Source organism: Lathamus discolor, chromosome 2 (genome assembly GCF_037157495.1).
Source record: "Lathamus discolor isolate bLatDis1 chromosome 2, bLatDis1.hap1, whole genome shotgun sequence".
Taxonomy (NCBI): Eukaryota; Metazoa; Chordata; class Aves; order Psittaciformes; family Psittacidae; genus Lathamus; species Lathamus discolor.
Window position 1 is genome coordinate 66,993,754 of NC_088885.1, and position 22,379 is coordinate 67,016,132.

Consider the following 22,379-nt stretch of genomic DNA (forward strand, 5'->3'; position numbering starts at 1 on the left):
CAAAGAAAGCATCCAGAGCCCCCTATTAAAGAGTGAGTCATTTCTATCAGACAGAGAGGTCCAATTATATTGTCACAGGTGCTGTTGGAGAGTCTTTGCTCAACACTGCCATAAAAAAATAACGCATGCTGACAAGAGGAACATGAGGGTTAATAACCAAGCTTTAGGCTGACAGAAGAACTTCAGCTGAACTGAGACAGCAGAAGCCTGACTTTGCTTCCAGCAAGCAAGAGGCTTGGAAGAAGCCAAATGAAACACAGTACAAAAACGACAGGAATGTTGTACCTGTCATCAACTACTGCCGACCTATGAGTTAAAGAAGATACTCTCACAGAGGTGTGGATTTGGCTTGGGTTGGTTGGGTTGGTTGGGTTTTTTTAATAAAAATCAAAACATTTTCTTAGTTCTTCCAGATGATTTTTGAATCGCATTCCTTACTTAATAATTGCATTATTGCTCCTTAATAGCCTATCCTACTCAGGGATCACAAACAAGCCAGACAGATGGCAAAGACGTCTTCATGGCTCTCAAAACCCATATTCATGCTTTAATCAACCACAGAAAGCATCCCCAGGGCCACACCAGCACCAGGAGAAGCAAGTGGCAGTGGCTGTTGCCTGAAACAGGAAGAAAGGATAAGCTCCATGGAAAGTGAAAGGTGAGGCAGCTTTCCAACACTGGCTCCCTTTGCTTGCCAAAATAGCAATGCCCTGGCCACGCCTCACTCCAACTTCTGCGGAAGATGCACTTGCTTCCCAGGAGGGTTTACTCTCGCAATGCAGATGTGCTTCACCGAGGCTATCGATTTCTGTTGTGTAATGCAACCCAGAATTAAACAGTATACGCTATTTGGTGCATTTTTCAATAGCAAACCGGAAGTTACTGTGGAGCTCCATGAATGCTGCCAAGAATGTTAATACTGTCATTTTAGCAGGAAAGAATACATTGTATCTCCCTCCTCCCACAGCTTACTCTTGAGTTGTAATTTTGCTAAATCCTTTTGTACTTGTCAGTAAAATACAAAGTAGCACATCTGTGTAACTTATTTTCATCTTTGGTGCCTGCAGGTATCTCCAGCTCAGGACCTAACAGAGCGGCATCAGTGGCAGGCACAGTGTAGCTCTGGGAAGAACCTGGCCAGTGACTGCACGGAGGTGCCCAGAGTTCAGTCATTCATCTCATGGCCTACAGAACTGGGGTAAAGAAGAATAACAAAAATCAGCAACAGAACCTGCAACTAACCATTTCCAGTCCCTTGCATGAACCAGGAGGAACAGCAGGGCAGATGCTGAGGCATACTTTGAATACAAATACACATACGTTTAGATTCTTCTTATAGTTTCCAGAAGTTGCACAATGCCACTCCTCTTTAGAGGAATACAGGTCTTTTCTAAAATACAATAACCCAGTTTTCCATAGCAGAAAACTCACCAAGGGAACACTGTTTGCTCATACCAGAAATGTATCCCAAATTAGTCATTTATAGCCTCATTTTCATTGACAAATAGTATCATTCTTTTCTGACAAATATCAGTATGTTGAAAAAGTAACAAATTAATGCTTACAAACAGGTATCAAATAAAGCAACTATCAATCATTGCAACTAAATTTCAATTAAATCATACCTCAAGTAAAAGAAGAGTGAAGTAAAAACAAGCTATATAATCTGAAATCAAAATAAAAATCTGCCTATCACACCAAAGCAGAGTAACTCAATTCTGAGCACTAAAGTACCACAACTTGTTAAATGACTGGTCAGGTAATTGTTACATGCAAAGCTCCAACTATGCTAAATGAAGCCAAATGTAGAGATTTAGCAAAGTACTCATGCATGTGCTAAAGTGGAGCTGTATTTTAAAAACATTTTTTATGTGACAGAGAGCTTAAAACTCTGGAACTGTTCATGTACACCTCTACAACAGTTTCTTTTTAAGAGACAGGAAATATTCAGAAAGTGATCTGCACTGTCCACATTTTAATACTACAAATCAAATGAGCATTCAGCCTAAGCTGAATACGTATTTCTGGAGACACATCAGAAAGAACCCTGAGGATTAGTCCTGACACAAAAGGATGAGGGAGTTGCTTGCTGTCATCCTGCCAATTTTGCAGAACAGAAGAGTTAGCAAATGAGGCATGAAAAGATGTGAGCAAAGAAATTCATACCTGTGAAAAATGCAGCAATACTAGGTGTGCAAGAAAAGTACAGTAAGTAGGATCAGGCCCAATCACAAGAACTGCTGACCAGCTGAAAGTCCTTTTGGCCTCAGCTGGAAATACTTAGCACCCTTAAGGCTAGTTAAACTTATAAGCCATCCTCATTTAATGCTATAAATTATATTTGAATATTCAGCACTTAACTTTCTAAGGCCCTGACATTCAATCTGAATCAACAGTAAGACAGCAGCGCTAGCTGAAACTCTAGCAACATCAAGAAAATCTTCCTGCGTGCCTTCATTTCTGTCTTTTACTGTATAGAGTTTTCTCTTTTTTAATTCCTTAGCATGATAGCAGTATCAAGTATACCTAGCTTACTGCTTACAAAGCTCATGTTCTGAGCTTTGAAAATCTCAGCCAATGCAGCTGGTGGCTTTCAGAGTCCAGTGACAAAGGGAGAGTGTTATTCAAGCTTGTAGGTTCATGCACACACATGTGCGGAGAAAGTGAAGAGGAAAGAGGCACACTGTAATCCTCCGAACACAGCAACCAACCACATTCACTGCAGATGGGCAGTCATGTTACAGAACTACAGAGTTGACTCAACATTACCATGTCTAGCAAGGTGGGCTGACAGGTTTCATACAGCAAAGGCTAACTCTAGGGGAGGGGAAAAGCTGAAGTGGAGTGCCGCACCTACCTGGAGATACCTTAAAAGTCACTTTAATTAATCTGATACATAAGAATCAATGAAAAAATAGGGAAAACAAATTAACTGAGGAACAAAAGGCTTAACTTACTAAGACACCACTTTAAGAGGTTTTCCCACTTTCCCCGCTGTAAAGCACTTCTGAAAAGTTCAGCCACTGAGCTACTGCTTTTCTTGACCTTTTCACTGAAAGAGAGCAGAGTAAAAACAGGAAAGAGCTAAAATGATATGCAATAAAGATGCTTCATGTTAGGAAAGTCTTTTGAGTCACTGTTGCAAATTCATTCTGTGTCAGATTTGCCAATACAAAAGAATCACAGAATCATAGAACAGTTAGGGTTGGAAAGGACCTTAAGATCATCTAGTTCCAATGTTTGCTAAAGACCATCTATCAACAGCACCAGCACTCAAAGCATGCGTATTGTCTCTCAGCTGTTGCAGCAACACCATACGATGCAGCTATTTAGCATTTGCATCTGTTGCTAGTTTTCCACAGCCAAAAGCTCACTTCATATCCTATGACTAATTCATAACGCCCTGAGCCCCAAAGAGATTTGCTCTTCTGATTGCCCTTTTCTTAACAGTAATGCAAATAAACATGGAAATAAATCTATTGTCTGAGGAATCCTTCCACTAATTTTGTTCTTTGATGGTTTGGTTGTTTTAGTATAGCTAGGAACCAAGAGTAAAGTGGATCATAGCTTAATATAGTGTGTGGCTAATCTTCCTTTTGCCTAATGCTGGTACACTATGGCCCAAATACCAGAGATTTATTTGATGCGTACATGCTTTCAAGCATTAGTAAACAAGTTACAGCTCATTATGAAAGAAGAGCAAATCCAGACAGTTGTGAAGCTCTTTATGTACTAGACTGGCATCAGCAGTGCAAGATACTTACACCTGCATGTGTACTAGCTTTGTAATTTTGGAGACTATTTCACCAACATACACATTTTTTAAAAATATAACTAAAAGTTAGGCTGAGATCACTTCCCACGTCCTGATGCACTGCTGCCTGAAGCACGATGGAACTGGCAGAGAGGGGCACAGTATTCCTTTTCTCTCTTTTTTTTTATTAATCAGTTTTATTCCTTATAGCCAAAAAGAGGAAGAACATATACTACAGCCTCATAAATGTATACATATTAATTCCTATCAAAAAAAAGGCTTCTCTCAATTCTCATTTCTTATTCTTCCATAACTTTAAGGAGTATGCTACAGAATATGCAGATTTACTCTACCAAATACAGGAGTGTTTTATTTACTAGACCTATCAAATGAATTACTATCCTACATTCTGTAATTAAAATGTTTTTGTTGTTGTTTATGTACAAATTAAAACAAATTGGTCCTTTAGAAGCTGGTCACAAAAGCAAAATATTCAAGATTATTTTGAATAATGAAGTCTTAATTCAGTACATTGGAAGAACTTAAGTGCACAAAAGTTACTTACACGTGTCAGTGCTCCCTGGGTAAGAGACCTAGTGCGAGTCTACAGTATTTTAACACACACAGGCAAAACCCACCCAAGCTGCACTGTCAGGCATCAATAAGCCATTCTCACAGCATGGTGCATTTTTTCTACCTAGCAGAAGAAAATGATCCCATGCTCACACACGAGCTTTAGAGCACAGTACCTAACTCTCTGCCCTCTCACATACATACATGATTTTCAGCAAGTCTCCCAGTGTTTCTACTACACGCACATACTCCACACATAGGCTACAATTGGACACCACCAGTCACTTGCCATCTCTGGCCTAGATTTTATCCTGCTCTCTGCTGAACTTGAGATGACTCAGGAACAGTTGCCTGTTTTTGCACCCACAATAAATGTAGAAGCCATGACAGAGGTAGAAAGAAAGTGGGGGCTGGAGGGGGAAAGAACTTTCAGACAGCAATTCAAAAATATCATCTACATAGGTGTAGAAACATACGCTCCTGGAATGAGCTGTTCAGATGAAGCCTCAAACACTGGATGTAAAAGTATATGCCTGTGAAGGAGGTTCTGTGAGAACAAACACATCACTGACTGAGTGATGCCAGGATACCACAAAAAAACAGAGTAAGAAGAGAGGATGCCAGTGTCTCAGATAAGCAGTTATGGCCATGTTTACTTAAACTGTTCTGCTGAGTTGTTCCCATTTCAGGCAGAAAACTCTGATTTAAGGAAGAGACTTGCAGTTCTGTCTGCATAGTCTTTTCTTCCTTCAAAGCATGAAAGAACTTCCCTTTTCAAAACCAAATTAACAAAGTTTATGTCCAAACCCTCTCTGTCCCAAAAATCTCAAATCTGAACTCTATTAAAAGCTGTGTTTAGTGCAGCCAAATGCTTCAAGAACATATTTAATAGCCTATAATGTTTCTAATGCCCTACTGCCTGAAACCTATGAAACGGAAAGCCAGCCAAGCACACCCACCCAAGGGCAATGACTGCTATGGGGAAGACAGTTATCTTCCTTGGCTATGGCTTTCTGCCACCACTGGCATGACTTGACCAGGGACTCTCCAGCTGCAGAGAGCAGGCACACAGACCACCTCTCTGGCAGGAGGATGCCTGAAGGAAGGAAGACAAATTAGAAATGAAAGCTGTGCCAAGCATGTAAACATAATGCTACTCCTCCAAACTTGTGGTCCTGCAGTTTTATGGGTGTGTTTTGTTATTTGATTTTATTGGACCTTCCTTCTAGCCTACTGCTTCCCTCATATCACTTAGGCTTCCTCCCATCCATTCCTACCTCACATCCTTCACACTGGAAGATTTCTCAGATCACTTCCCCAGTTCAACTACTAACAAACTTGAAGGAAAAAGTCCCTTGACACCAGTGGGGACCAGAGCAGGCATCTGCCCTGAGCTCAGGTATGAGCATCCAGAACACACAGCAGTACTTCTCCCTACTCAGCCTAAAAGACACTTGGGAAAAGAATTTTGATGGAGATTTCACACTTGCTGGTCATGACACTGGAAAACAGAGTTTATGCTGTTGCCTGACAAAAGAACCGCATGTTCCTCTATATAAGGTGTACATATAGGAAAGTAAAAATACCTTTTCTAGTAAGTTATGCAAAGCAGAAACAGCCTCCTGGTACTATTAGAACCAACTGGAAGCTAAAATAATGCTAATTATACAGTTCACTTGAACTCCAGCAAGGCTCCATGATTCCGAGCCATCCTAGCATGAAGAACACTGCCTGAGCAAACACCCCACTGGGCACACCCCTGCCACCATGCATGGGCAAGGCCCACCAAAGCACTAGGAGAACACAGACTGGAATTGGGCAAGACCTGCTGCTCCTCTTCTGTCACCTTGCACAACAGCACCAACGGGCATGAGACAAAAGCAAGGCCATCCCCATCCAAGCAAGAATTTACTCCTATATGCGGCACAAATCTGTGCTCCATATCAGACTTTCCTAAGCATCAAACCTCTTGCTGAAGAGCATTTTCCACTCTCTTGCCAGCCTGACTGCTCAAGATTAAGCAAAGATGCAGATGACTCCACAGCTTGTCCCACATTATCATGCCAGTGGGTTGATGTGAATTTGCAACAAAGCAAGTGAGGCAGCACACTCTGGTATGAGCCAGGCTGAACTTTCAGGACTGCTTTCTCTTGTTTTGGGCCAATCTACCAGGGGTGCTGTGAAATCTCTAAAAAACTGTCAGAAATAGTACAAAAAAAAAAAAAAAAAAAAAGGAGGGAGAAAAAAGGATTATTTGCATATAGCTACATAATGAAATGAGGGGCTTTCACTTCCATGCTTCAGTATCTCAAAAATGACCATGGGAGTATTATCATATACCACAAGGTCTCACGAATGGATGGACAGTTGTGTTCCCACAAACACTGACAGTAACAGCTTATCCCCTTTTGTAGTGAAAACAAGTAGAAAATATTTCCCCCCCCAGGATGATTTTTCCTGCAAACTCTCAAGTTCTCTGAAAACAGCCATAACTATGACACTGCTCACAGAAAGTTTGGGAACTTTAAAGAAGATGTTGTATGTTAAACACTAATTTAAAATGAATTCACTAAGCTACCCTGCAGTCTTTTCAAAGTCATCCCACTTCAACACTTTATTAGATCAATAAAGAATTTTGGATATCAAAAAACTGCACATATATTTGAAGAGAAAGACAAACGTGGACAGGAAAGAAGCAAGAGAATGACATGAAAATGAAAAAATACAATTAATAATCCACAAAACCATCAGCGCACCAAAATGATAACTTTATGATCTCACTTCACCTCTGGAAAGGCAGAGCAGGCTTTCAATCTTTTCCCATTTGCGAGCTCCCTAAGGTTTTGCTGGTAAAAGCAAAGCCCTCCACAGAGCAGTGGGGTGCCAGCTGACAGTGAGCTAGCTTTCCTGAGTCACGACTCTTCAGAGGCAGGCTCTCAGCCAACCGGTTCACAGACCACAGCCTCCGGTCACTATTGCCACCACAGAGTACAAACTAAAAACCACCCTTACACTGCAAACCAATTAACCAATGTTAACCAGCCACGCTTGGCAGTATGCAACCTTCAGGGAAGACTGCAAGTTGCATTTTCCCTGCAGTTAGGCATGCATGGTGCAACACTGTTGTTTCCATATACCATGTTGTATCCAGCTACCCCAAAGCGGCAACACTCCTGAAGGACAGAAAAATTGGGTTATAGACATTATGCAGCATTTGGAGTGTATTTTAAAAACCTTCAGGCTTAGCAATTAAATCGCCTTAATATTTTCTGGGTACCCTGAAACCGTGCAGGTGTGCAGGTTCGCAGGGAGCCCCCATATGCCTCATCCTTCTAACTTATGTGCCAGCTGCACCATCAGCATCAGGCACCTGCTCTCAGGATAAGCCTGACCCTGCAGCAGCATGGAAATGCTGAGGAGCAGCTGCTGCTCCGAGAGCACTGACACATCATGGTCTGGCAAGCAGGGAGCACCTTGCTGCATGTCCACATGCCACTGCTCCAGGGAACACTGTGGGGCTGGTGTTCAGGAAGGCATGCAGGACAGGGGAAGTAGCCAGCCTTGAGCATGCACCCACGGGTGCTCAGGGAGACATGGGTGCTGGGGTTCAAGCCAGGAGCTAGCCCAGGGCCCTCCCTGACCTCCGGAGTTTCAGGAAAGGCTCATCAGGCTGTGCCACCAGCATCTCTCTACCATGCAGCTTGCTGTAGGGTGGGGAGGGGGCAGGAGACACCCCTGGTAAAGTCAAATGCCTAAAATGCAATGGACTTAGTTAAGGGCTCGTGGGATACCTATGGGGTAAAGCATAGATATAACAAATGCATTTCTATTTAGTTCTCTTCATCACACAAAAATCCAGTGACTACAAATCAGCCTTACTGAAACACCACAGCAAAAGGCAGGCAGGGGCAGACAGGAAAAATTACAATCTGTTTGCCTCAACAGCACACAGGCAGGCAAAGCCCCAGCTCTCACAGTTTCAGGTTAAAGGCCCCTAGCACTGCCACAACTCACCCCACATCTCTGAAATGCTCCCCCCACCCCGGGAAGGAGAGATGTCTGTCTACTCTCCCAGCATTTGAATCCCTGCTCCCAAGGGCTCACATGTAATTAGGCACCCTGTGACTGGAGGCATAAGCAACTTATTTTGCCTTGGCCAAGTGGTGCCAGCTGAAACATCTCCGGATTGAACTTACACAAGGCTCTCTGGTCTGGCATGCACCTCTTCCAAGCTGCCTCTTGATTTTTCTAAAAGGCAGAGCAATAAACTGCACTCGGGGAAGCAGAGCATTCAGTTACAGGCTTTGGTACTCCACACATATTAATGAACAGCACAGCAATAACATTAAGAAAAAACCCTAACTTTCTGGGTCACAGTCCTGACTGTAAGGTTTAAATCACTAGCTGAGAAACCAACTCCCCACCTGCCTAGCGATTCAGCTTTGAAAGCAAATATAAATACTTATTTAGCGGAGGGAAGTTGTGGACAGTTACACCTCGGGGTATTTCCAGAAATGACAAGTATTTTAAAATGCAAATTCACAAATTCTGCAAATTCTGCAGCATACGCAATTTGAATACCTCGTGTACATCCTGGCCACATACCACATTGCTAGCAAATACCACAGCGCAAACAGTTTTTCCAAGACTACATATATCCCCAGTGACACATTAGACTGTAGTTTTAAACAATAACACAAAGATAAAAGCATGTTGTATATGGCATGCTTCAGAGCAGTTACCATATGCTCTGTAAATAAACTATGATTAATAGGGCCCTAATGTACAGTAACATGTTGGCCACTCACAGCTCCATGGAATATTATTCTATTCACCATGAAAATTAGCTGAGGATTAGGCATATGTCACGATTTTTCATTCATATCTTTAACTTGGTCAGCTCTAAGATACTACTGTTGCAGATTAGGGGGGGTTTAGTATTCTTATACTTTAAAGCTCTGATCCTAATTCCACCATTAATTTGCACTAACATCAAGGGAGCAGGTTCAGGAACTACATCAGATTAATTTTATCTTAACAATTTACTTTTGTGTGCCTAAGAGCAGCTATACAGTTATAGAGCATTAAAAAAAAAGGAAAGAAAAAAGATTCATTTAACCTATTATCCTACCACTGATAGTAAATGTAGCTGATACTTCGGGAAACAGTTGGAAAAAAAAATAGAGGAAGTATAGTATGTAAAAAAAGTAATCTGTTTCAGTATGATTACTCCCAGTTTGGGCTATATTTTGCAGCAGTATAAAATCAAGATGCTTTTCTAAATCTTGCCATTAGGAACAGACAGTAAAATAGATCTATAAAATCCAGCAGCAACTATTCTTCTAACAGGCCAAAGCATCCTGAGGATTTTATTTCCTTGGGTTTTATTTAGAACACAGGTCTGGAGAGTCAGGTGAATAGCTGGTCACAAAATAAAATGTCATTTAGTAGTTACAACCTAACCTAAGGTTGGGGAGATTCACCTTCCATTCTTTGTAGCTCTACAGGCTCCCCAAATCATCAGTATTTGTGCCTGGGCAAAATGACTTCAATACAGTAACAAACTGGAGTGCTTCCAGGACATTTTTCATCCACTCTGTACATGCTGTGAATCACCTTACGAACAGCACAGCCTTGGAGAGCAAGATCTCCATGTGTCACTACCTTGTCCAGGTCTCCTTAGTGAAAATTCAACAACTTGAGGAAGTTAAAATGTCACTGTCATCAACAGGTTTGTGTATGCACATACCGGGTTTGTGTATGCACAGCGGCAGGAGGAAGGGTTTTGCATTTCTTAATAGAAGTGCTGTTATTTCAGCCTTTGGAAAGGAATGCTAGTGACTGCCAGGGATCCGGGATTCTCCAACATTCCCCTGCGAAAGGTACCTCAGAGGGGTTGTTTCTGCATAGGTTACCACTGCTAAGACACAAAGGCATTTCAACAGTTCTAGCGACCTGCACAATTCCTCCTCCTACCTACAGTGGGTAACACACAGCTAAAGGAAGCTGCCTACGCTTGGCAAAGCAGAACGGTGTCACTTTGACATAAATATGTTGCAGCACCTACAACTATGAGTACATAAATATTTCAGAAGGTAAACTCACTTGGTTTTGTTTGGTTGTTTTTTGAACAAATACCTATCCTTTTAATTTGTCTGGTAAGCAGTTTGTGCAGAGAGGAGTATTATAGAGTGCAAAAGTACACTAAAATTGCATTTGCATTCTAAAGACAGAAGTTACCATTAATGACATCTGAAAATAAGAGAGCCTGAAAGTACAAAATACATTTTTGAAGGGAAAAAGAAGTCATAACTACCAAAACACTTCCAGAATGGAGGCTGACAAACTTTCCCTTCCTGTCCCCCAAAGAAAGAAAACTGCTTTAACTAGCTTGCGCACAGCTAAACAACTAGAATCAAACTGGCACAACCCATGCTGGCAGTATAATGCCAAAAATGTGCTCTACGTACTGTGTGATAAGGAATTTTGGAAAGCAATACACCTATCAGCACTATCAGCAGCTAAGTGACTTACCAAATCATCTACATAACAACATAATTGCCAAAAGCTATCAAGAGATTTATCAACAGTAGGGTACCATCCACAACAACCCTGCATTACACAGAGTGACAGAACAGAAACATTCCTGTTCCTCAAATGGCCTTGGCTTTGGTTGGCCTCCTTTGTAAAGTATCTCCAGTAATTCTCACCGGTCTCTATTTTGCATGCTTTTAGGGGGAAATTTGTTACACTGCGAATGAAAAGCAGCAATGGTCCTTGGGCTCCATCACATAGGTAGACTGCAACTTACTATTTGTATGTGAAGTGCTGTATTCTCCTGATCTCACCACACATTTTTGTAAGAACCAGTCAAGCCATAATGAATTTACATTAAGGGACTGTGCACACACTCATCTGCACAAAGATGTGGGAAGAGCATGCTTGCCTTTTAAAACAAATCCTCATCCCTACTTTACGCTTAGAAAAGAAATTAAATTAGAATTAAACTTAGAATTAAACTTGGCTAGGGATGTTAAAGATAACAGGAAGGGATTCTATAGGTACGTTGCAAATAAAAGACAGACTACGGACAATGTGGGCCCCCTCCGGAAGCTACCGGGAGAACTGGATACCCTGGATTTGGAGAAGGCTGAGGTTCTGAATGACTTCTTTGCCTCAGTCTTCACTGGCAAATGCTCTGACCACACCACCCAAGTCTTGGAAACCAGATGCAGGGACTGTGAGAATGAAGACCCTAGGCCCACTGTAGGAGAGGATCTGGTTTGAGACCATCTTAAGAACCTGAACGTACACATGTCCATAGGACCTGATGAAATCCATTCACTGGTCCTGAAGGACCTGGCAAATAAAGTTGCTAAGCCACTGGCCATCATATTTGAAAAATTGTGACAAGTGAAGTTTCTGATGACTGGAAAAAAGGAAATATAACCCCCATTTTCAAGAAGGGGAAAATGGAATTACAGACCAGTCAGTCTCACCTCTGTGCCTGGCAAAATCTTGGAGCACATTCTCCTGGAAGGCATGCTAAGGCACATGAGAAACAACAAGGTGCTTGGTGACAGCCAGCATGGCTTCACTAAGGGGAAATCCTGCCTGACCAATTTGGTGGCCTTCTATGATGGGGCTACAGAGCTGATGGATGGGGTAGAGCAGTTGGTGTCATCTACCTGGACTTGTGCAAAGCATTCAACACTGTCCCACACAACATCCTTGTCTCTAAATTGGAGAGACATCAGTTTGATAGGTGGACCACTCGGATAAAGAACTGGTGGGATGGCCACATGCAAAGAGTTGTGGTCAATGGCTTAGTGTCCAGCTGGAGACCAGTAACGAGTGGTGTCCCTCAGGGATCGGTGTTGGGACCGGTCTTGTTTAACATCTTCGTCGCTGACATGGACAGTGGGATTGAGTGCACCCTCAGCAAGTCTGCCGATGACACCAAGCTGTGTGGTTCAGTTAATATGCTGGAGGGAAGGGATGCCATCCAGAGGGACCTCAACACGCTTGTGAGGTGGGCTGATGCCAACCTTATGAAGTTCAACCATGACAAGTGCAAGGTCCTACACCTGGGTCGGAGCAATCCCAGGCACAGCTACAGGTTGGGCAGAGAAGAGATTCACAGCAGCCCTGCGGAGAAGGACTTGGTGTTGGTTGATGAGAAAATGAACATGAGCTGGCAGTGTGCGCTCACAGCCCAGAAAGCCAACCGTATCCTCGGCTGCATCAAAAGGAGCGTGACCAGCAGGTCGAAGGAGGTGATCCTGTCCCTCTGCTCTGCTCTTGTGAGACCTCATCTGGAGTATTGTGTGCAGTTCTGGTGTCCTCAACATAAAAAGGACATGGAACTGCTGGAACAAGTCCAGAGGAGGCCACGAGGATGCTCAGGGGACTGGAGCACCTCCTGTATGAAGACAGGCTGAGAAAGTTGGGGCTGTTCAGCCTGGAGAAGAGAAGACTGTGTGGGGACCTCATAGCAGCCTTCCAGTACCTGAAGGGGGCTTTAGGGATGCTGGGGAGGGACTCTTCATCAGGGACTGTAGTGACAGGACAAGGGGTAACGGGTTAAAACTTAAACAGGGGAAGTTTAGATTGGATATAAGGAGGAAATTCTTTCCTGTTAGGGTGGTGAGGCGCTGGAATGGGCTGCCCAGGAAAGCTGTGAATCCTCCATCCCTGACGGTGTTCAAGGCCAGGTAGGACAGAGCCTTGGGTGACATGGTTTAGTGTGAGGTGTCCCTGTCCATGGCAGGGGGGTTGGAACCATATGATCTTAAGGTCCTTTCCAACCCTAACTATTCTATGATTCTATGAAATGCCTCTTTAATAAAGCAACCTGTAGCCAAATCTTCATGTTGCAGAACTTACAATACATGTAAAGCAAGTTTGAGTACAGATAGTAAAGACAATATATCACTAAGTGCCCTTTCTTGAACCCACATATATTCATGTATTTGTAGAAGTCAATCTAAACCACTTTGTAGCCCTGTCCTATTAACCTTTTTGAGACAGACTTCATCAAATAGCAAATGGGGGAAAGAGGGGAAGACAGAAATAACAGGAAAACATCTCTTTGCTTAAAACTTTACCTGAATAGGGATATTCCCAAAACTGGATATAAAATGTCCAGTCCTGACACATAATTTTGCTCCAGTTTTCATAAGGATTTTTTTCAATCTATCTGAAGGGCTTTAAAACTTTTGTGTCTTTATCTGATCAAAATGCTGTCCTTCCTCCTGCAGTCCTGGCATCCTTTGTGGTGAGACTGTTTCAGTATCAATATTAATACTCAAATGTCAAGCTTGTGACACTACATTTCCTACGCTATTTAAAGCATTGAGAACAACTATTATCTGTGAAATATTAAACAGAAAATTTTTTGCTACCTGCTTACAATTTCAGCAGCCCTAGCTGTGACATAACAGCATTTACACCAGTCACATGCAATTTTACAGAGAGATGTATTGTTCAGCTTTTCTAGCAGTATTCATACCTTCCCCCAAATTGCCTTTTGTTGTTTTCAGCAAAGCTACAAATCTCTACTTTTCTGGAGACCTGAATATCAATTGAATTGATAGTATTTAGTATTTCAGACTTTTGTTCCATATACATTCCCCAACTGATAACAACTTTAACATACAGTGTAGCACTGAGTTCTTTTTTTTTTTTTTTTTTTTAATATTTATGGAATAGTATTTTTTTTTTCCTTTTTTAACCTTACTGCTCTTAAAATGAAGAATCTTTCATTTTTGCCCCCCCCCCCCCCTTTTTTTCCCTGTTTCAGTACTTACTTTCTTTGGCAATTCTCTAGACTGTGGTTACATATCCTTGGCTATTAGGGTTATTTTTTTTATAACATGTAGGTGTCTTTACAAGCAACATACATTAGAGCTGTGCAGCTGAGAATGCATCAAATTGCCACTCCTTCCTACCAAACCGAGAAAGTTTTGAAGAAGCTTTCGTATAATAGTACAACCTGAAAATAATTAATGCCTACTGCTGGATACAGAAAGGTGCCTATTAATCAGATAGATATGTTTTTCTCCTTGTCAAAGAACAGTTTTGTGAGGAATGCAGGAAAACCACATCAAGCCTTCCATTAACAGATAACACTACAAGTTACATATCAAAATGAAATATCCCAAATAACTCAAGGAAAGCTTTCTTTTCAGTGTATGGCTGTACCATGCCATGAAGTACTTCAGTATCACTGTACAGGTCAGTTATTTCCACTGCTCCCCCTCCCAAAACTGGAGGCTGATTTCAGAATGTGCATGCTTCTTTCAGTCTTAATTAACTTCACTCCTTGAGCCAAAGGGGTCTGATCCTAACCCTCTGAAAGTCAACAGGAGGAATGCCAGTGGGAACAGGGCCTAAAACAACATGTCTACAGTAGTCAACAGCTATGAGTTATATAAATACTTGCTAGTACCTCTATACTGACTGGTCATCAACTTTTCCATTATAAGCCTTGTACTTGGGGATGTCTGTATGCTGGATGCTATCCATACTTCTCTCTAGCCAGCTGAAAGGAATTATTTTTTTAGTGATACAAGGCACTCCCTCTCCCCTGGAGCCCTGCAGACAATTAATGGAACCCTCATTTTTCACACAAATCAACAGGAGCCTACCATCTTAGGCTGAAACCCAGTTACCTGCTTTGCTACAATGTGCTGTTGCAGTGTCATAAAAGGAAGACTTGGTTTTGTTTCAGGAAAATAAGGGCTACCAGCTTTTTCATGTAGTATGTCATGATGTGAAATAATTAGGGCAAGAAATGCAACAGTGAGGTTTAAGCAACAGCTTATGAATAATGTGCCCTGCAACTCTTCATCATTCTGTTTACACTGCGCTGAGAGTTATAAATGAAGTAATAAACAGCAAAATCTAAGCTGCCAAAATAAGAAGCCTGTCACAGATGCTTTTTAAAAAATAGCAGGGGTAACACTAACATCAAAACCAGTATTCTTCCCACTCCAGTCAACGAAGCCATCCTTGAATTTGATCTCCTGTTGCACCCAGAAGGACAGCTGTGATTTTCTACAGAGCCACAGCACTATTATAGCTGAACTCATTATTTTAAAGTGTTTGAAGTACCTTGAGCATGAGAGAAGATACAGAAAAACAAATTCCATTGGACAAAATGCAAGTCATACTAATGTTAATTAATTCACACTCACAACAGAAGATGAAGATGTTCCAAAAAAACCCATTATGGTATATTCTGAGGATAAGTACTAGAAGCAAAACACAAAACTTGGCTTAGTTTAACCAAGCTACCAACGCAACTTTATACATCTTTCTAAAATGAGCCCAAGTCTTCCTTCTCCTTCCTGCTCCTGATGGCATGCTAATATAAGGCAACCCAACTACACTGATCAAGAATCAGTTCTAGAAGTAATCCTCCTTCTTTCTGCAGAAATCAGTTGTTAAGGGGACAAACATTATATTTTTAGGAGCAACAGGAATAAAATGTGAGTGGAACTGCTTCACGCATTAGTTCAGTGTCTAGATGAAGGAACAGGCATACATATACATATTGCTCTGACCTCTCACAGTAAAATATGACTGTTCTTTCCCTTGCAGGACTCCTCCACCTCTACTCATTCATCTTCAGGTCTCCCAAGGCATCTGGAAGCTGAACCACACAATGGACAGGTATTTGCAAAACGGTCCTACCACTTTCCAACCTCTTGCCCACATAAAATACAACCCTGCTGAGAAGAATTTGCTCTGAAGCACCAGAGCACAGTGCTCTGCAGGATCTGGGCCAGAAACATGACAAACACCAGTAACCACCACTACCTAGGTGAGGTGAACCCTACATGGAGGCTATCTCACAGGAGGCTCTTTCTCCAAAGCCAAGGCTTCTCTGAGGTTTTATCTGAGGTATGAATAAGCAGAGTTTATAAACTTATGTTGTCAGCTGCACAGCTTTGGTCTCAGTAGTAACCACAATTTCTTTCGAAGTCCTGAACTGAAGAGATGACCCCAGTGAGCATTCACACGTCACAGCTTTTCTCAAAACACAAGATGACAGAAAAATAACAAAACCAAGAAGCCCAGCTACAGAGTAAATGCCAGTCATACATGCCACAAAAGCTCTTATTTTCCATGCCCATCCAAGAACACAAATTGTCCAAGGACTGAATACTGGCTCTCCACAAAGGACCTCCAAGCCCATCAGTGTCTCAGCTCCCTGCCAGCCTGCCGGCTCCAAACAAACAGGCACTTGCACTTAACAAAACTGCTCTCAGCCAGCTACAACAATGCACTTTGCATCCAGACAGCAGTTTCTTTTCATCACATACCTACTTGTACATGTCTCTGTAAAACACACACTTGAAAACTTCACTAGCATGAAACGAAATCAGTGGCTACAACTGGAAAGCACCCTGTTGCTAGCCAGAGAGGAAGAACATGCAGGGCGATGTTGTATGGCTGCCAGCAAGGAGGAGTTCCAGCTTCAGGCCTTAAAACCACTTGGAAAGCTGTTGCCGGGCTGATTACGTCCCTTCTGAAAGGGTAAGGCTTCAGAGCAGTGTGTGTTGCAGATTAGACATAGGGCACCCGTACCACCAGCAGAAACTGCAGATCTGAACTGCCACATGTACTCTGCAAATAACCCTGGTGCGTACTCACAGCGTAACATGCCTCTGAACTCCACTGTTATAAAAATAATAGCCATTATCAGGGAAACCGTAGTCCACGGGCAGTGACCACAATACGTGCTGAGCTCCCCCTGCAACGAACCAGTCCATAAGAAATACTAAACACCAAGTGAAGGATGTGGTAAAACTCCTACAAAAAAAAAAAATAAAAAAAATTAAAAATAAAAAATAAAAAATAAAAAATAAAAAGAAGGGCAGTGTCTCCGTGAAAAAAGGGACAAATTGGCATTTGCAGTGTGTACAAGATGTCTTGATACACTTTCCTGACTCCTTTCCAGTAACTAATCAAAAAAGACCATTTAACAAGCAAACAGGTCTTCAGCACAACAAATAATAAAAAAGAGAGCAAAGCTTGTGCTATTTAAATATCATGAAACATTCCGCTAATCATGCACAGATGGAAGTACAGACGCTTCTGCCAGACGCCTTGTTCAGAAACTTTGCTCTATTTTTAATTATTTGATGCACAGAGGACCTGTTTGCTGATTAAAAGGGCACTGCCTTTAAAAGGACTCCATCAATATGGAGTCTAGTCTTGTTTTTAATGGAGGATTGTAAAAGTAGTAACTCATACCTCCGAGCTCCCTGCACCGATTTTTATAATCTTATCAGCACGTGGTTGTTTTTCTTCATATGCTTCTCTCACCTTGGGAAACTGTCCACATACAGGAAAAGTGAAACTAACTATACTCAAGCTATTGTTAAACACAATGAGTAAAACCATGTATATTTTGCTTTAACATCCTTCAGTTTGTATCTTTTTTGGTGTTACTTATAAAAAGAAGGGGTATCAATTTTCAGATAAAAGCATTATTTTTTGACAATTTTTCATTCAGTTAAAAACCTAAGGTTTTTGAGAAAACATCACCTCCAAAATTATCAACCAAAATACTTATTAAATTGCTGTGGTGGTTTGTTTTTTGGTTTGTTTTGCTTTTTTTTTTTTTTTTTTGTTTGGTTTGTTTGTTGTTTTGTCTTTTTTTTTTTTTCAATCTACTATAACCACATTATCATTCCAATAGTCAGTTCTTGGCAAAAACACAGTGATAACACAGAGACACAAAAAAAAACCCAACCAAACACCCCCACATTTTTTCCACTTCACACCTTCTGTGAACTTCACTCATTCAGTGGGTATTTCATTCCTGTACTTCTCCATAGCAGTCCAGGAATTTTTCCCTTGCTGAATAGCCTCACTCAAAACACATATCATGTTCAATTTCTTTTCTTTTTCTGAATGAAGTGCTTTCCAAACATTCTTTCTTTTCTTTATCTATCTTGAAAGTTTTGCAACCTGTTACTACAGAACTCTGCCACTGGAGCAAAGTCAAGGTGTGAGAACAACTGGAAGTCCAAGGAAAACTGCCCAAGTTGTTACTTTTGTCCCACCGGTAGGACATGTGAAAAGTGTATTATAATTTTAAAACTTACTAACATTAACAGTTTGAAGTTCTGCTATTAACACAGTAGAAGAATCCTTAGATTAGCAGACCAAATGATACGATAATAAAGTAACAGTGACCCCATTATCTTATGAACAAATGGCCCAAAGGAGGTGACTCCCAGATCATGCTCAGGTGCAGAGAAAACAACTGAATGACTTATATTTTAATTACTTTTTTTTTTTTACAATGCCAGCACGTAACATTATGCAAGCAAACATAAGCAACTGATTTGTTAGAGACCAGCTGACAGGCCTGAAAAGCAAGATGCCTGCTGAAGAGACACTGCAGCTGAAAGCCAGGGACCGAAAATCCAATGTTTGGCCAGGGAAATGGGCACCCACAGTGAAGCTTCAGAGCAGAAATAAAGGGGGTTTTCCCATGGACAGAGGCAGAAGGCTGTATGGAGCGAAAGGCTTGTCCAGGCAGATCATCGGGGCTGCAAAGCTCAGAATTCAGCTATGACTAACAAGGAAGGAAGGGAGGTAGATGAAGCAAAATTCAAATTGGCAGTTCTGCAGAAAATTACAGAGGTATTGAAACCTTCTGAGCAGAAATAGATTTTAGACACACAGAAACACACACGAACAAAATCAAGTTGAAGAAAGGGCCAACACACCATCAAAGTATTGTGCAGGTAAAAAACACGGAGAGGGAACTGTACAAGTAGGTCAGCTATGCAGCAGCAAGAACTGCTGAGCACGAGAGAATCTTGGTAGAGAAGGGGGTGAGAAGAAAAATTAATTGGCCAGTAGTAAAAGAATAAAGTCTAGCAAAGGTTAAAATGTGACAGAAGGATGAAAGGGCAAAGCACTGCTTGGGCTATATAAAGAAAGGTCATTCTAATTCACCAATACATCCACCTGAAGCACGAGAAGGAAAGAAGAGAGATGACACTTGACCAAGGAACAGTTTTCATTCCCTCTTCACCTGAAGGAGAAGCCAGGCAAACCCTCAACTGCTGTACCTACCAAACTCAACTCCAAACAAGCAGTGTCTGAGCAGCAACACTGACCTGCCAGCAACAGCTCTGAGTACAGAGGGCCCGACACACTCCAGGACCCTGAGACAGATTCCATGCTCTGTCACACCAGATTTACACCCACATGGCTCCATATAAACCATCTAAGTAAGTAAGGGAAGTGGGAACCTGACCCCTTACTCCACTGCAGCCTTTGGCCTAGTGCCTCAGTGCGACACAGAACATGCACAGCTCACACTGAACAAGATAAGGAGCATAAAAGCCCTGGTTACTGCAGCACAAGCTGCGCAGTACTACTGGTTTCACAGAGGCACTCTGGCTGAGCTATATGAACAGCACCAAACACTGCAGCCAGCCAGCTGACAGCTCAGATGAACGCGCTTCATAGCAGAGCTGCACACGTACCAGAAGTGTGTCTTAGTTTGCATTTCTTCCATTCCATACAGCCAACGTGACATTCAACAAGTTCGACTCCTGAGGCAACAGAGGCGTACTTGACTGCTGCTGTTTTATGTATTTCATCTGCTTACTATAAACCTTCTACCTTCCTCAATTTTCTTTAGGGCCTTCTCTGGCTGTACTCTAGCAGATAACAACATCTGGATAGTAGTGTCATGTAACAAATGTCACGGTTCCACTCAGGAATTACTTTAATTTACTCTGTCACTACACATTGTATACCCCCTGAATCTGCTGCTGAGCTGCAACCAAAATAAACTGGCGGTGACCACCAAAGGGTAGGATGCATGCATGCTGGCTTGTATCATTCTCATAGTTGAAAACCAAGCACCAGGACCGAGTTCTTCTGCCAGCTTGTGCAAATATGGAACAAAATGCAGACTTTTACTTCTTCTTTGGTCCTTCCAATATTGTAGTATCACATGCATTTTTAAACCACAATATAACATACTTTGTGCACTATCCAAACAAACACACAGTGCAATTTTAAACTATAGATTGGTCCATAAAGCCACAAAATCACAGAATGGTTTGGGTTGGAAAGGACCTTAAGATCATCCAGTTCCAACCCCCTGCCATGGGCAGGGACATCTTCCACTAGACCAGGCTGCTCAAGGCCCCATTCAACCCAACCTTGAACACTTCCAGGGATGGAGCATTCACAACTTCCTTGGGCAACCCATTCCAGTGCCTCATCATCCTCACAGTAAAGAACTTCTTCCTTATACCTAATCTAAATCTCCCCTGTTTAAGTTTGAACCCATTACCCCTTGTCCCATCATTATAATTCATGATCCACCATCATCCTCTTTCCCCATAAAAGAGAACAAAGGCATGTTACAGAGACAGCACTGCCGTGTCACTTATCTCCCTATCATTTACTTAATCAATTGTCAAGTTCACAAAGGAAATCACAAGTGATTTCCAAGACTGTGTCATTAACAACAAAAATGTCAGGCCAAATCACAGCAGATATCCAAGAAAATTTAGCAAGACTACTAAGTAGGAAACCTGAAACTCATCCCTGATTCAAAGAGGAGACAGACAAGACCTAAGCAAAGAGGTGAGGCAGCTTCTCAGTTCTGCAAACTAGGAGATGCAAAGGCAAAGCTTTGCCTGTATCTACCAGTTCATATTTTGCTATTCCATCAGCAAGTGTTGCTTGCAGAGGAGTCATGCTAATGTGCTCCAGGGTAGCAGGTGGGAAAAAGGAAAGGGAATCCAGAGCAAAAAAAACATAAAATGTAGGATTTATTAGTTCTCTCATTTATAATAAGGTAGGGGGGAAGGTACCATTTCATTTGGAGGTCAGGGAGACACAGCAGTTGTCAACAGAGAAACCTCCGCCATATGTAAATGAGTTGGGCTCTGTTTGCTTGTTTTAAACCACACGCTCAAATCTTAAGACACTAGCATGCAATTAAAATCTCGTGTTAACTGAAAGATCATGTTCATGATACTCATACGGTAGTGTTTTACTTGCATGAATATTGACAGTAATACCAGCATCAGTGTGTCTGAGGCCACACATTTTACTCAATAGCTCTATCTTAATGACAAGCAACCATTCATTGCCTTTCCTTGATGAGGGAAGAAAATACCCTGGGCCAGATCTGGAGTCCTGGGGCGCATCTCTTCTGAAATGACAGGCAATGCTGCCTGAGCAGAGTCTCAGTCTTTAGTGAGATGCTGGTAAGCCTGAAGAGGAAGGCAAAATGAGGGTGGAAAATTCACAGTTGGACAGACCACTTCTGAGCAGGTGGTTGAAGATCAGTCCAAACCACTGGCTAGTAACTTTGGCTACCTCTGTAAAATAAATATGACACCATGCATTGGGTTGCAGATCCACAGCAGCTATAATGGTTTGTGGAAGGATCTGTCTAGGGTCAGCTCCCGGGTGTGTAAGCAAACCTTTCAGATCACAGGTGGGGCACTCTGTTCGCCATCACATTTCTTTTCTGATTCTTATGAAGGATTTCTGCTTTCAGCAATGCCTGCACAGCACTACCCAAGGTACGGTGAGTCGTTAAAGAATTAAATAGGATAAAAAATAAATTAAAAATAAAAAATATTCAATGACCTTCTGCTGGGTTTTAATTGCTTATTTTATTATGCTCCCTACTTACTGCATTTTATAAAATACAAAATTTTATCTGTTTTACCTTCTTATATCTTCACTTTTAAAACATGACAAATTCTGCAACAAAAAAAAAAAATCCAAAATACAAAATGGAAACTAATTTTGTATTAAAAAATACCAAAAAAAACCCCCACAAACACACAAGCTACGGCAAACATACAGGCAGGCAGAAAGTAATTGTGTTCCTATTTGAATTCTGTACTTCAAGCCACCTTTGATCAACTTGATTAATATTCCTTTCAAAAGATTTTATAGCTGGTGTACTTCATGAACACAATTAAGGTAGATTAATCTGTTCTGAATTCTAGGTTTCATAAAATTACTGTTCCTCTGATTATTT

At 41.6% G+C, this 22,379-nt stretch overlaps 1 protein-coding gene across 10 annotated transcripts in view; it reads right to left on the bottom strand.

The window, feature by feature from the left end:
- The window catches only part of ATXN1 (ataxin 1), a 255,986-nt gene that overhangs the window by 196,494 nt on the left and 37,113 nt on the right, over nt 1-22,379 (bottom strand). For 8 of the 10 annotated variants that reach the window (XM_065667305.1, XM_065667302.1, XM_065667303.1 and 5 more), the window contains one exon: nt 2,958-3,052. The exons of the other annotated variants lie outside the window; for them this stretch is intronic. The gene's annotated coding sequence lies outside the window, so the exon portion shown is untranslated. The remainder of the gene's footprint in view (nt 1-2,957; nt 3,053-22,379) is intronic. 10 annotated transcript variants of the gene reach the window in all.